Below are 14577 nucleotides of genomic sequence, written 5' to 3' on the forward strand. Positions count from 1 at the left end.
GCCACGGCAATTACAGTTCCCCATAGGAACCTGCTCATTGACTGGAGACTTTCATGCGTTGCTGAAAGAAGATCTTTACAATTTCCTCTTCACGATCAATTATTTTGTAACATCGAACCCACTGTCACCCTGGGCTGGGTTTATGGCAAAGTCTTGGAACGGGGGGTGGGTGTGGGTGTGCTACAGTTGTCACCTCTCTGAGAAGACAACAGGAGACTGAACAATGTCAGACAGAGCCGATTTCAGTTGGCTCCAAGATGGACCCACTCCTTGCCAAATCTGAGCCACTCAGTGATGCTGGCAGCACCCCTGTGATATTGTATTTGAGAAAGGGTAAAAAATGCTGCACAACAGCAGGTGGGAGAGAGGAGGGAGGAGATGTGAGAGAAAAGCACTGCAGACACCAAGGTCATATCCCATAGGACCCAAGCAGGTCCCTCAGCAGGCCAAAGCTTGCTCTCCTGAAATCCTGCTCTTTGCCTTGTTATCATCTCCCAGGAGCCTCAGCTTCACTTTCACATCCCTGACTGTTCCATCCTGACCAACTCTTTGTGGTTTGTAAGTGTGAAGTCCCACAGGGCACCTCACCCACTGACTCCTCAGTCACCCGTGTCATTGAACTCCAAACCCTCCTGGATGATGGTGCCTTGCAGATATTGGGATATCTCGGGTCTGCCACAAGGACACGGCCCTGGAAACATGAGGCTTCTTGTATTTGTCTGAAGGAGACCTCATCTAATTCCTCTTCCTCATCAGTGAGTCAGTAGCTGATGTCCAGTGACCACAACATTGCCCATGTTGTTCTGCCCTCTCATGCTGACTCCTCAACGTACAGCTGACATTGTCTGTCCCCAGGCTGAACTTCATGCATACCTGCTGTTCTCTCACAAGAAGGGAGTCTCCACCTCTGATGCCTGTGAGAAGACACCTTGTCCTTCTAGCACAGGGGCCTCATGGCCTCCTTGTCCCCAGCCAGAAACCTGGGAGGTGTGGGACCCGAGTCCTGCCCTTGGTCCTGCACAGCCCCACATCACACTGTTCCAGGAAGGGTCCTGTGCAACGTGGGAGGTACAGGATCTGCCTTCCCAGGGCTGGGGGTCAAGGCTTGGCCCGTTGGTTAATGAAACACACCCAGGTTTACTCAGCATTAGAGAGACCTTTACTTTGCTTTTCCTGAGCTGTCATCTCTGCCTCCATTTTTCTGCTCTAACCAGACCCTGGGGATGGTTTCTCAGTTGTTCCCCTCAGGGGGACCCATTAGCATTACAAGAAACTTTGGAGTTTGAATCTGAATTTGACTTCTTGAGAAGTTGCATCAACTCCACCTCAGGGTCCTAGGTCCATGGACTCAGCACCAAACACACCAGAGGGGTCATTAAAGTGCCTTGGGCTGCTCCTGTGCTGCTGAGCTGGGCTGGGCTCCTGGGACAGAGGGAGCTCCTGGCAAGCGGCAGCGCTGCAGAGAGACAGCTCTGCCCAGGAGTAGCCCCTCTGCACAGCGCAGCAGGGCTGAGGGCTCTGCCTGGGGATCTCAGGGAGACGAGCAAGGCAGAGAGAGATTAAAGGTGGTCAGGATTGGGAGGACGACTGAGAGCTCACTGGAGGAGAAACCTTTGCAGCCCTTGCCATGGTAAGTCTCTGGGTGCAGGGCAATGCAGCTGTAGCTCCTGGAGCCATCTCCTAAAACTGGTACAGGCACAGCTGGTGAGATCTGTAAGGAGGGGGCTCTTGTCAGGCAGTGTTGAACAGCTGTGAAGCCAGGTGAGCACCCAGGGGTGCCCAGGGCTGTCCTGCAGAGCAGGGTCCCTGCACCACAGGGTTATGCCAGGACAGGGACTCTGCCGCCTGCCAGGGTCAGTGCTCAGCCTGCCCAGGGAGATCCCAACAATACTGAGGGGAGAAAATGTGGGTGAAAGGAGTAAACTCTATAGGGCAGGAAATGCTTTTCTGCTGCGGTGCTGTGTGGGTCAGGGCTGCTCACAGATCCAGAACAACCCCAGCATCTTTCCAAGGGGATGACTCAAGGAGAAGAGCAATGCAAGGATTACCAGACAGATAAGGAGCTTTCCTGAGCCTGTCTTTTCATTTTCCTCTATCAAGGGGTGGGGGGTGCAGGAAAACATAAAATGAAAATGAGCTCTCATGCTTAAACAAGTCACTGAGACTCCTGAACTGCAACTCTGAGTGATCAGCACATCTGCCAGAAGGCTCATAACATCCCTTCACCACCCCTCTGCCTGTGCACAGCACCTGCATCACCTTGGCTGGACCCCTCAGCCTTAGTCTGACCTGTCCTGTTTTCCAGCCTGCAAACAGGAAGATGCCCCCAGGCAGTGCCCTGGGAACAGGCAGGATCTGTAGGGCCAGGGGGAGGGCACAGAGGGTGGGATGGGGTCTGTGAGCACTGACAGGGAAGAGACATGGACAGGGAAACACCTCCCAGGGGGAGAATCTCCAGGCAGCAGGGAAATGATCAGAAATGGGAGGAAACTAAACCCGGAATTGTTATGAAAGGGAGAACAGAGAAAAGTGCCTGTGATCCCCTGCAGTGCAGATCCCTCCTGTGAGCAGCCCCCTGGCCTCCTCTCCCACCCAGAAAAGCCTCTGCCCTCAGGGCCGGGGGCTCCAAGGCATGAAGCAGCTCCTGTGCAGCCAGAGCTCCAGTTCCTCTGCAGAGCACAGGGGCTGAGAGCAGCTGCCCGGCAATGTTGGTGTCTGGGAGGTGGCTGCACAGCTGGGGAAGGGTGACGCTGTCTGAGTGCCCGGCTGCCTCTGTCCTGGCCTCTCTCACACCCACCCTCACCGCATTGTCCTTCTTGCTCCCCTGCTCTGGGTCACTGCTGTTGGGATCTTGTTCTTGCTCTCAGGCTCTCTGGGGGTGGCAGTTTCAGCTGCAGAGTCACAGCCTGATCTTGTGGGTCCTTTCCTGCAGGTGTGTCCATGGGAACACGTGTCCCAGCTTTGCTCTGCTCTGTGGAGCTGTGGGTAATGCAGTCTGTGGGGCTGGGGAATGAGCCATGTGTGTCTTGGGCTAAACATGGGGTGCTGAGACCTTAGGAAAGGTTGGGCATGTTGCTCTCTAAGGTGGATCCCTGTGCTCTCAGCAATGCCTGGTGGCTTTTCAGGGTAACATGGGAGTGTGATCAGTCTCCATCTCAGAAAGGCGCCAGCCCAGGGCAGCTGGAGCAGGACAGAGGGACAGAGCAGCTGCTCTCACTCTGCACTGACCCACAGGCATCCTCCGGTCTCGCAGGACTCGCTCTGTTCTCCCTGAGTGCAGCAGAAATGCTGTGCGTTTCTGACACCCAAGAACACTCCCCAGGGTGGGAGTGCAGAAGGAGCTGTAGAAACACCAAACCTCTCCAACTCAGTTTCTCAGGCCTGGGGGTACAGATGCTGACAGTCCCTTCTGCACCAGGAGCGGTTCCAGCTGACACAGCTGAACCCCAATACTGGCCCCTGCCCCACCCAATCACACAGGGTCAGTCTGACTCCTCAAGAGGCCCTGGGCAGAGACCCTGCTCTTCATTGCACACTCATCAAGCACCGACGAGGGCTCCAGCCAGGACGTTCTCCTGAAAAATAAAAGTGTCTCTTTCTGGGAGGGTGTTTTGGAAGAGGCTTTGGTTTTTCCCAGATAAGTCTCATCTAAACCATCACTGTCTTTTCCTCCTATGACAGGTCACATACCCACAGGCAGCAAATGTCCAACAGCAGCTCCATCACCCAGTTCGTCCTCCTGCTGTTCACAGACACACGGGAGCTGCAGCTCTTGCACTTCTGGCTCTTCCTGGGCATCTACCTGACTGCCCTTCTGGGCAACGGCCTCATCATCACCACCATAGCCTGTGACCGGCACCTCCACACCCCCATGTACTTCTTCCTCCTCAACCTCACCCTCCTTGACCTGGGCTGCATCTCTACTATTCTCCCCAAGTCCTTGACCAACTCCCTCTGGAATACCAGAGCCATCTCGGTTTTGGGATGTGCTGCACAAGTCTTTATGTTTCTCCTTTTCATTGCAGGAGAGTATTATATGCTCACCATCATGTCCTACGACCGCTACGTTGCCATCTGCAAACCCCTGCACTACGGGACCCTCCTGGGCAGCAGAGCTTGTGTCCACATGGCAGCAGCTGCCTGGGCCACTGGGTTTCTCAATGCTCTGCTGCACACAGCCGATACATTTTCACTGCCACTGTGCAAGGGCAATGCCCTGGGCCAGTTCTTCTGTGAAATCCCCCACATCCTCAAGCTCTCCTGCTCACACTCCTATCTTAGGGAAGTTTGGCTTCTTGTGGTCAGTGCCTGTTTAGCATTTTCGTGTTTTGTGTTCATTGTGTTGTCCTATGTGCAGATCTTCAGGGCCGTGCTGAGGATCCCCTCTGAGCAGGGACAGCACAAAGCCTTTTCGATCTGCCTCCCTCACCTGGCCGTGGTCTCCCTGTTTGTCAGCACTGCCATGTTTGTGCACCTGAAGCCCAACTCCATCTCTTCTCCTTCTGTGGATCTGGTGGTGTCTGTTCTGTACTCGGTGGTGCCTCCAGCAGTTAACCCCCTCATCGACAGCATCAGGAACCAGGAGCTCAAGGATGCCCTGAAGAAACTGATCACTGGATTCTCTCAAAATAAATGACCCTGCATTGAAATGTTTGTCTGAGATCTTTCTTCTGTGTGGAAAGATGGAGCAAACAGTTCCAGCAGAGCAGCTCTGCCAGGCAGCACCAGCCTTGTTCTTTCCAGAATCCTTCTCTTTCCACTCCCACACTCTCCTTCTCAGCCCTTGTGTTGGTGCAAGGCCCGAGCGCTCCCAAGGCTTGGTCACCGTCCTGCTGTGTGTCAGTGCTGTGACCAGGACAGGCGATGGGCACTGCTGTGACAGAGCTGGCTTCAGAACAGCATCTCCATCAGCAAGGGGATCTCCTTAGCACAGTGCCTGAAGGTTTAGATCTTCTTCCAGAGCTGCTTTAAAGAACATGCCTGAGGAATAGACTCTGAAGATGCTTGTTGCTTTGCTTGTTTCTCTGTGGACTCAGTGTGGTGGGATCAGGGTCCCAGTGTGGCTTTTGAGGAACTTCAAGCTGTTTTTTCAGATGTTGCTTGTTGGTGGCCAGCACCCACACAGATGGTGAATAAGGCAGGGTCCCTCTGAGCACCCTCCATGGCCACCCAAGAGTTTGTGTGGGAGGTTGCTAGTGGCAGTGACCACCATCAGCTGGGGCTGCCTCCCAGCCTGACCAGTATGGCCCTGCAGAGTCATCACAGCCCGGGCACCACAGCCCACTTGATCTACAGAGCAAAACCCCCAGCTCGGGGCTGTGGGGACCGTGGGGACAGGGGGCAGGAATGGCAGCCAGGCTAGTGCAGGTGTATTCTCCTTGGGCAAAGGCTTTGTGGGGAGATGGGATGTCCCAGGTGAAGAGCAGGACACAGTGTGTGTGCAAGAGAGACGTGCAAACAGTCTGTCATGCTGCCAGGTGCCAGCTTGGGGCTGTTGCCTCTTGCAGCCACCATTTTGATCACTGTCCTCTCACCACAGCTCAGAGAGCTTGTTCTTCCCCCCATGGAAGGACAGCAGATGACTAGGTCAGAAGTCCAGGTGTGCACTGAGGGGACATGTGAGCATCCACATCCTGTGTGGGGAGAAATGAACCCAAATGAGCACAAATGCCATCAGCTATTTGTGTGGGGGCCATGGAGGCCTGTGGGGTGGTGTATCAATGTTAATTCATGTTGAAACTGACTTCCCCAAGAAACCACCTGAATGCAGTACTGGAATGTGCTTCCTTGAACCAAGGTCAGTGTGATCTCCCTGGAGACCCGATACAGCTCCACCACCCAGACCCAGCTGCTCCCCAGTTTTGTGACTGACAGCGGCACCATCTCTGCTCACAGACATGTTAGGATTATTTCCTGCAACTCTCGCATGTACTGTTTGCATTTTAGAGCCATTTGTCCCCTCCCTGTTCACATGGGCATCGCATGAGTGCATCACTGCTCTCTACCCCAGTGTAGGCAGGCACAAGGTCTTCTCCACCAGCTCCTCTAACCTCACCAGTGCCACTGTTTTCTACAGCACTCTCATCCTTGACTGTGGGATGCCCAGAACAGCCCTCACAAGACAGTTTGACACAGGTTTTTTCTACACCATCCCCACATCCCTGCTCAATCCCCTCATCCACAGCTTAAGGACCAGAAAGGTTGAGTACAAGTTAGGCATTGAGAAAAATGGTCAGGAAAGCTTTGAGGTGCACAGAGAGCCCATCAACATGTTGGCCTGCTGCTCTCTTCTGAACAGGCCCAGAGGACCTGGACAGGATTTGCTGTGTCCCAGAAACTCGCCTGGAAGGTTGAAATATAGAGAAAACTTTTGGTGCGGGAAGGGACAGACAGATGCTGGTGGAACTGGCTGGTGTGACCGTGAGACATCTCTCCAACATCTCAGAAAAGTCCTGGCTCTCAGGGAGGTTGCATGGTCCTCTGAGAAAGAAAATATCCAAAATGACTTATCATAGAATCAGAGAATAATTGTGGTTGGAAGAGACCCTTAAGATCATCGAGTCCAACCATAACCTAAATCTGGCATTAAACCGTGTTCCTAAGAACCTCATATATCTGTCTTTTAGACACCTACAGGGATGGTGACTCCATCACCTCTCTGAGCAGTCTGTTCCATTGCTTCCAAACCTCTCGGTGAATAAATGTTTCCCACTATCCAATCTGAACGTCCTGAGGCCATTTCCTCTTGTCCTGTCACTTGGTACTTGGCAGAAGAGACCCTCCATGCTCCAACCTCCTTTCAGATAGCTGTAGAGAGTGATAAGGTCTCTCCTCAGCGTTCTTTTCTCCAGACTGAATCCCCCAAGGTCCCTCAACTGCTCCCCATCACACTTGTGCTCCAGTCCCTTTAACAGCATTGTCACCCTCCTCTGATCTCTCTCCTGCACGTCGATGTCTTCCTTGTCATTTAAAGTGCGACCTCACCAGTGCCGAGTACGAGGGAATGATCACTCCTCTAGTCCTGCTGGCAACACTATTGCTGAAAGAAGCCAGGAGGCTGGTGGCCACCTGGGCACACACTGGCTAATGTTCAGCTGCTGTCAATCAACACCGCAGGTCCCTCCCTTCCAGGCAGCTTTCCAACCACTCTCCCTGAGACTGTAGCGTTGCCTGTGGTTGTTCTGACCCAAGTGCAGGATGCGGCACTTGGGCTTGTTGAACCTCATACAAGTGTCCTCAGCCCAACCCTCCAGCCAGTCGGATCCCTCTGCAGAGCCTTCCTACCGTCCAGCAGATGAACACTCCCACCCAATTTTGTGTCATTTGCAAACTTACTGAGGATTCACTTGATCCTCTCATCCAGACCATTGATAAAGAGATTAAACACAACTGACGCCAATACTGAGCCCTGAGGACACCACTCATAATCGGTCACCAACTGGATTTGACTTCATTCAACACAACTCTTTGGGCCCAGCTAAAGCATCCCTGTAGTCCCCTTGAGTCTCCTGCCAGTTCTTCCAAAAGTTATACATTCTCTTTTTATTCCCAAGTTCCAGCCACAGCTCTGTTCAGCCGGGCCGGAACTTCATCCCTGAGAGCTCGCCTTCTGGCACAAGGGCACAGCCGCTCCTGCACCTCTGAGATCACCTTCCTGAAGAGAGAACACCCTTCCTGGACTCCGTTGTCTTTCTGGACTGCCTCCCAAGGGACTCTGCCAACCAGCCTTCTGAACAGATCAAAGTCTGCCTTTCGGAAGGCCAAAGTAGCAATTCTGCTGACCACCCTCATCGAGTCCAACTCCTGTCCCTGCACAGGACACCCCACAGGTCACCCCGTGTGTCTGAGGACGTTGTCCAGTCTCTTCTTGAACACTGTCAGGTTGGGGCCGTGACACCTCCCTGGGGAGCCTGTTCAGTGTGCAGCACCTCTGGGTGAAGAACCTTTTCCTCATGTCCAACCTAAACCTCTCCCAGATCATATTCTGCCATTCCCTAGAGTCCTGTCACTGGTCACTAAAGACAAGAGTTCAAAGCCTGCCCTTCCTCCTCCCCTTGTGAGGAAGCTGTAGACCATGATAAGCTCAACTCTCAGTTTTCTCCAGGCTGAAAAAAAGAAGTGACTTCAGCCACTTCTCATACAGCTTCCCCTCCAAACCCTGCAATAAGTTCATAGCCTCTTCTGGACACTCTCTAGCACGTAATATCTTTTTAATACTGTGGCACCCAGCCCTGCAAACAGTACTCCAGGTGAGGCTGCAGGAGAATACTCTAGAACATAGGAGAGACCCTAGATCAGCATCAATTCTGCAATCACCTCTTCTCCACACTGAAAAATGATAAACTATACACTTTACTAGAAAAGAAAAATAATTTTATTAGAAGGCTTTTGAAATCATTCTCTGTAACTAGACTAGGAAAACGCTTTAATTAACTGTACAAGGCTAAAAGGAAATTACACAAAGAGACAAAGTCAGAAGAAAAAAGTACTAAGTACCTTGAAGTATTGAGTTTCACTGAGGGCAAGTACCAGCAGAGCCTCCCAGGGACTCGTTAGAGCAGAGGATTGGAGGCCATGGTGGCAGAAAAACAAAGGGAAATGTGCAGGCAGCTGAGGTGCTGAGAAAACCCTGCTTTTGTTGGGTGAAGCAGAGAGGCCAAGGCCTGACCCCCAGCCCCTGGGAAGGCAGATCCTGTCCCTCACACATTGCTCAGGGCTCTTCCTGGGCCAGGGGGATGTGGGCTGTGTGGTGCTGAGTGAAGGACAATGGTGTGACAGTTCCCAGCCTTCCTGGGGGTGTGCAAGGAGGCCATGAGGTGCCCCAGTGCCTGAGGGCAACATGTCTCCTCACAGGCCTTGGTGGCAGAGGTGATGGCCATAGCCAAGGGAACAAAGACTTGGGTCATCTTGGTGACATCCAACCTTGCCAGTGCCCTTTGCCATCTCCACCACAGGTTGTCCTACACTGTCCCACAGCTGCTTCTGTTTCCCTGCGGGCTGTAGACACCCATCTTGCTTCCTCCCCTTGCTCTCACCCCGGTATTTCCATACATTGACTGATGTGTCTCCACTCTCATGCTCTGTTCCTTGAAACACAAGGAGATGGACTGATCTCATGCTCCTTCTGGGTGATTTCTCGTGCTCTGTGTCATCTTCTATGACATATCATAGAAGATGAGAATAAAGATGTTCAACAGTGTTGTCCAAGTGCTGATCACTGAGAGATGACACCAGTAACTGGCTGCATGGAGGACTTTGTACCACTGATGATATTTGTGCCAGCTTCCCACCCAGACAACATCCCACCTAGCATCCACTTCTTGAGCCCCATCAGCACCACTCTGGCCAGAAGGAGACCATTGCTGAGCTTTGCAAACACCCTGTACACAACATGCCTTTCTTTCCCCTGTCCATTTGGGTTCAGCAGTCCCTTCCTTGTCCTTCACATTCCTGGAAATGGCTTCAGGACCACATGTCCCATACCCTTCCCAGGGAGGGAGGTAGGGTGGCCAGCCTGTAATTCTCCGAGTTCCTATTCCTGCTCTACTTCAAGATGGGTCTGTATTTTCTGAAGACCCCAGAATCATTCTGGTTTCTATGACACATTTGAGAGCACAATCCGGAATCATGGCTAAGGGTGACGTAGCAGACTGGAGCACTTGCAATGATCCTGTCCAAGGCAGCTGAGATGAATCTCATTGATCCAACGAGGTTTGTTCTTGGAGTCACAAACAAATATCAGGGTTCCATCAAGCATCCGCATCTGAGCTGCCCTCCTGGACTCCTTATGCACCCAGGGATGTTCAGAGACTGAGTCTGTCCCTTTTTCACACAGAGGCAGGAGTCACAGAGTCCCTCTGGCCTCCTGGTACGACACTCAAAGGATGGGAAGTATCTCATCCCTTTGGTGTGTCACCTGCTCTGTACTCATCTCAGATTTCCCACATCATGAGGAATGGACACATGGACCTTGGTTCAAGGAAGAAGATCCCAGTTCAGGAAGCAGGCCTTCATGGTACCCCCAAGGAACAGCTGATGGCATTTGTGCTCACTTGGGTTCATCTCACCTCACATACATGATGTGCATGTTTACAACTCACCTGTACAGTGCAACATGGACTTCAGACCTATTCATTCAATGTATCCTCATGGAAAGAAGAACAACCTCTCTGAGCTAAGGTGGGAGGCCAGGGCTAGAAACGGTAGTCCTGAGGGGCCAATGCATGATGATTGACCTGAGGCTCCTTCCAAAGGGGTGTCCAGTGAACACGGGCACCAGTCGTACCCTGCTCTGCTGGTCCTGCAGGTCTCTGGCAGGAGGCCTGGCTGTGAGGGGACACTGCTGTGTGCCAGCCCTGCACACACACACTGCTCAGCTGTATAATGGTGTTTGCATCTGTGGGCAACTTTCTTGGGCTTGTTCTTGAGAGAAACTCTGTAAAAACACATAAACATACAGGCACTGCCCTGAGGAGATCACCCTTCATTATGCATGCCAGCTCTGTCACAGCAGTGCCCATCGCCTGTCCTTCCCTGCGGTTACAGGTCTCACACACAGCAGGATGGTGACCAAGCTGCCAGAGCACTCAAGCCTTGAACCAACACAAGGGGTGGGAAGGAAACTGTGGAAGTGGAAAAAAAACAGCCCCCCGAAGATCCAGAGATGGTGCTCCCCAGTCACACTGCCGTACCTGCACTTCATTTCCTTCCATACAAACACACAAATTGTCCCTGCAGCTCCAAAAATACCTTGGAGTAAGGATTTCAGGAAATATTCCCAAATATTTGTGGTGGCCTTTGTTATGGTTAAACACATAAAAACAACACTTTATTTAAAAATCCACTCAGACAGAAAGGCACATAAGAGAGTGAATTACAAAGGGGATGACAATATTCTAGTGACTAAAAATAAACCACCATCACAAAAAAAAAAAAAAAAAAAGGCAAAATTAAAGAAGAAAAACAAACCACAAACAAACAAAGAAACAAACCACACAAAAAGAGAAGATGTAATACAATGAATTGTTCTATAACTGCTATGCAGAAGCTGACGAGAAGACTTGCTTCAGGAAAACATCAGTCATCAGTTTGCACAGGGCATCCTTGATCTCCTGGTTCCTCATGCTGTAGATGAGGGGGTTCACTGATGGAGGCACCACCGAGTACAGAACAGACACCACCAGATCCAGGGATGAGGAAGAGATGGAGGGGGGTTTCAGGTAGGCAAACATGACAGTGCTGACAAACAGGGAGACCACGGCCAGGTGAGGGAGGCAGGTGGAAAAGGCTTTGTGCCGTCCCTGCTCAGAGGGGATCCTCAGTACGGCCATGAAGATCTGCACATAGGAGAAAAGAATGAAAACAAAACATGAAAATGCTAAACAGGCACTGACCACAAGAAGCCCAAGTTCTCTGAGGTAGGAGTGTGAGCAGGAGAGCTTGAGGATCTGGGGGATTTCACAGAAGAACTGGCCCAGGGCATTACCCTTGCACAGGGGCAGTGAAAATGTATTGGCCGTGTGCAGCAGAGCGTTGAGAAACCCAGTGGCCCAGGCAGCTGCTGCCATGTGGACACAAGCTCTGCTGCCCAGGAGGGTCCCGTAGTACAGGGGTTTGCAGATGGCAACGTAGCGGTCATAGGACATGATGGTGAGAAGAAAAAATTCTGCTGAAATGAAAAAGAAAAACAAAAAGAGTTGGGCAGCACATCCTCTGTAGGAAATAACCCTGGTGTCCCAAAGGGAATTTGCCATGGATTTAGGGACAATGGTGGAGATGGAGCCCAGGTTGGGGAGGGAGAGGTTGAGCAGGAAGAAGTACATGGGGGTGTGGAGGTGCTGGTCCCAGGCTATGGTGGTGATGATGAGGCCGTTGCCCAGGAGGGCAGCCAGGTAGATGCCCAGGAAGAGCCAGAAATGCAAGAGCTGCAGCTCCCGTGTGTCTGTGAACGCCAGGAGGAGGAACTGGGTGATGGAGCTGCTGTTGGACATTTGCTGCCTGTGGGCATGAGGACCTGTGCAAGGAGGAAAAGATTGTGACAAGTTAGAGGAGACTTCTCTGAGAAAAACCAAAGCCATTTCCTATAGACCTCCCTACCCCATCACATACAGAGACACTTTTCATTTCCAGGAGAACGTCCTGACTGGAGCCCTCGTCGGTGCTTGATGAGTGTGCAATGAAGAGCAGGGTCTCTGCCCAGGGCCTCTTGAGGAGTCAGACTGACCCTGTGTGATTGAGTGGGGCAGGGGCCAGTCCTGGGGTTCAGCTTTGTCAGCTGGAACCGCTCCTGGTGCAGAAGGGACTGTCAGCATCTGTACCCCCAGGCCGGAGAAACTGAGTTGGAGAGGTTTGGTGTTTCTACAGCTCCTTCTCCCCTCCCACCCTGGGGAGTGTTCTTGGGTGTCAGAAACCCTCAGCATTTCTGCTGCACTCAGGGAGAACAGAGCGAGTCCTGTGAGACCAGAGGATGCCTGTGGGTCAGTGCAGAGTGAGGGCAGCTGGTCTGTCCCTCTGTCTTGCTCCAGCTGCCCTGGGCTGGCACCTTTCTGAGATGGAGCCTGATCACACTCCCATGTTACCCTGAAAAGCCACCAGGCACTGCTGAGAGCAGAGGGAGCCAACTCAGACCATGACATGGCTCACCCTTTCCCAACGTCTCGGCACTCCACATTTAGCCCTGGACACACGGCTCATTTCACAAACTCAACAACATTTTTGCTGTTGTAGCATCTCTGTGCATTTCCATGGGGCTTTCAGATAACACACAGATGCTGTAGGACAGGTTTGCATTCTAGGAGGAAACCTCACAGCTAGGAAGGAAATCTCAATGAGACAGTCCAGAATTCTAAGGATGGCATTTGATTCAGGGAGACTCACCTCATTCCCCAGCCCCACAGACTGCATTGCCCACACGCCACAGGTCAGAGCAAAGCTGGGACACATGTTCCCATGGACACACCTGCAGGAAAGGACCCACAAGATCAGGCTGTGACTCTGCAGCTGAAACTCCCATCCCCAGGGAGCCTGGGAGCAAGAACAAGATCCCAACAGCAGTGACCCAGAGCAGGGGAGCAAGAAGGACAATGCGGTGAGGGTGGGTGTGAGAGAGGCCAGGGCAGAGGCAGCCGGGCACTCAGACAGCGTCACCCTTCCCCAGCTATGCAGCCACCTCCCAGACACCAACATTGCCGGGCAGCTGCTCTCAGCCCCTGTGCTCTGCAGAGGAACTGGAGCTCTGGCTGCACAGGAGCTGCTTCATGCCTTGGAGGCCCCGGCCCTGAGGGCAGAGGCTTTGCTGGGTGGGACAGGAGACCAGGGGGCTGCTCACAGGAGGGATCTGCACTGCAGGGGATCACAGGGACTTTTCTCTGTTCTCCCTCCCATAACAATTCCGGGTTTAGTTTCCTCCCATTTCTGATCATTTCCCTGCTGCCTGGAGATTCTCCCCCTGGGAGGTGTTTCCCTGTCCATGTCTCTTCCCTGTCAGTGCTCACAGACCCCATCCCACCCTCTGTGCCCTCCCCCTACAGATCCTGCCTGTTCACAGGGCACTGCCTGGGGGCATCTTCCTGTACGCAGGTTGGAAAACACGACGGGTTAGATTAAGTGTAATGTGTCCAGCAAAAGTGATGCTGTTGCTGCATAGGCAGAGGTTTGGCTGAAGGCGTATCGGGATTCTCTTGAAGACCTACTGATCACACAGTTGTAGTATGCAAATATTTTTTTAAAATGCAGAACTCGTTTTACATCTATTCCCACCCATTCCCCAAGAGCGGGAGACTGAAAACAAAGACTCAGGAAAGTTCCTTGTCTTGATTTCATCTTGAAACCTCTTGTTGTAAGTATTCTGGGAGTGATCAGGAGCTGTGAGCAGCCCTGACCCACACAGCACCCTCTCCACAGCAGAAGGACCCTGGCATTTTGGGGGTCACTCCTTCCACTCTTACTTCTACTCAGAGCACCATGGGGATCTCCGCAGGCAGGCTGAGCACTGACCCTGGCAGGCGGCAGAGTCCCTGCCCCGGCACAGCCCTGGGCTGCCGGGACCCTGCTCTGCAGGACAGCCCTGGGCACCCCTGGGTGCTCCCCCTGCACTCACTCTCAGAAGAAGTTGTCGTCATTCCCTTTCTCTCTGACAGTGCAGCAGGGAAGCCCTGCTCTGGAGTGTGTTCTTCTCGTCTACAACAGGGATACCGTGAGAGACACCTGACAGATTCTGTAAATTGTGGAATGTACCAGGTTAGGGTCTCCCTCCAGGAAATGGAGCTGCATTGTCCTACAGCCAGAGACTTACCATGTTAGAACTGTGAAGATTTGTCTCATTGAATCCTCAGCAACCTACCACCCCACATTGCTTTAATCTCTCTCTGCCTGGTTGCTCTCCCGTCAGCATCTCCAGGCAGAGCCCTCAGCCCTGCTGCGCTGTGCAGAGGAGCTGCTCCTAGGCAGAGCTGTCTCTCTGCAGCGCTGCCGCTTGCCAGGAGCTCCCTCTGTCCCAGGAGCCCAGCCCAGCTCAGCAGCACAGGAGCAGCCCCTCATGTCCCTTTCTCTGTCCCCTCTGGGCTCCCTCCACATGTC

The sequence above is a fragment of the Patagioenas fasciata genome, chromosome 10, assembly GCF_037038585.1.
Source record: "Patagioenas fasciata isolate bPatFas1 chromosome 10, bPatFas1.hap1, whole genome shotgun sequence".
In the NCBI taxonomy this organism is placed as follows: domain Eukaryota; kingdom Metazoa; phylum Chordata; class Aves; order Columbiformes; family Columbidae; genus Patagioenas; species Patagioenas fasciata.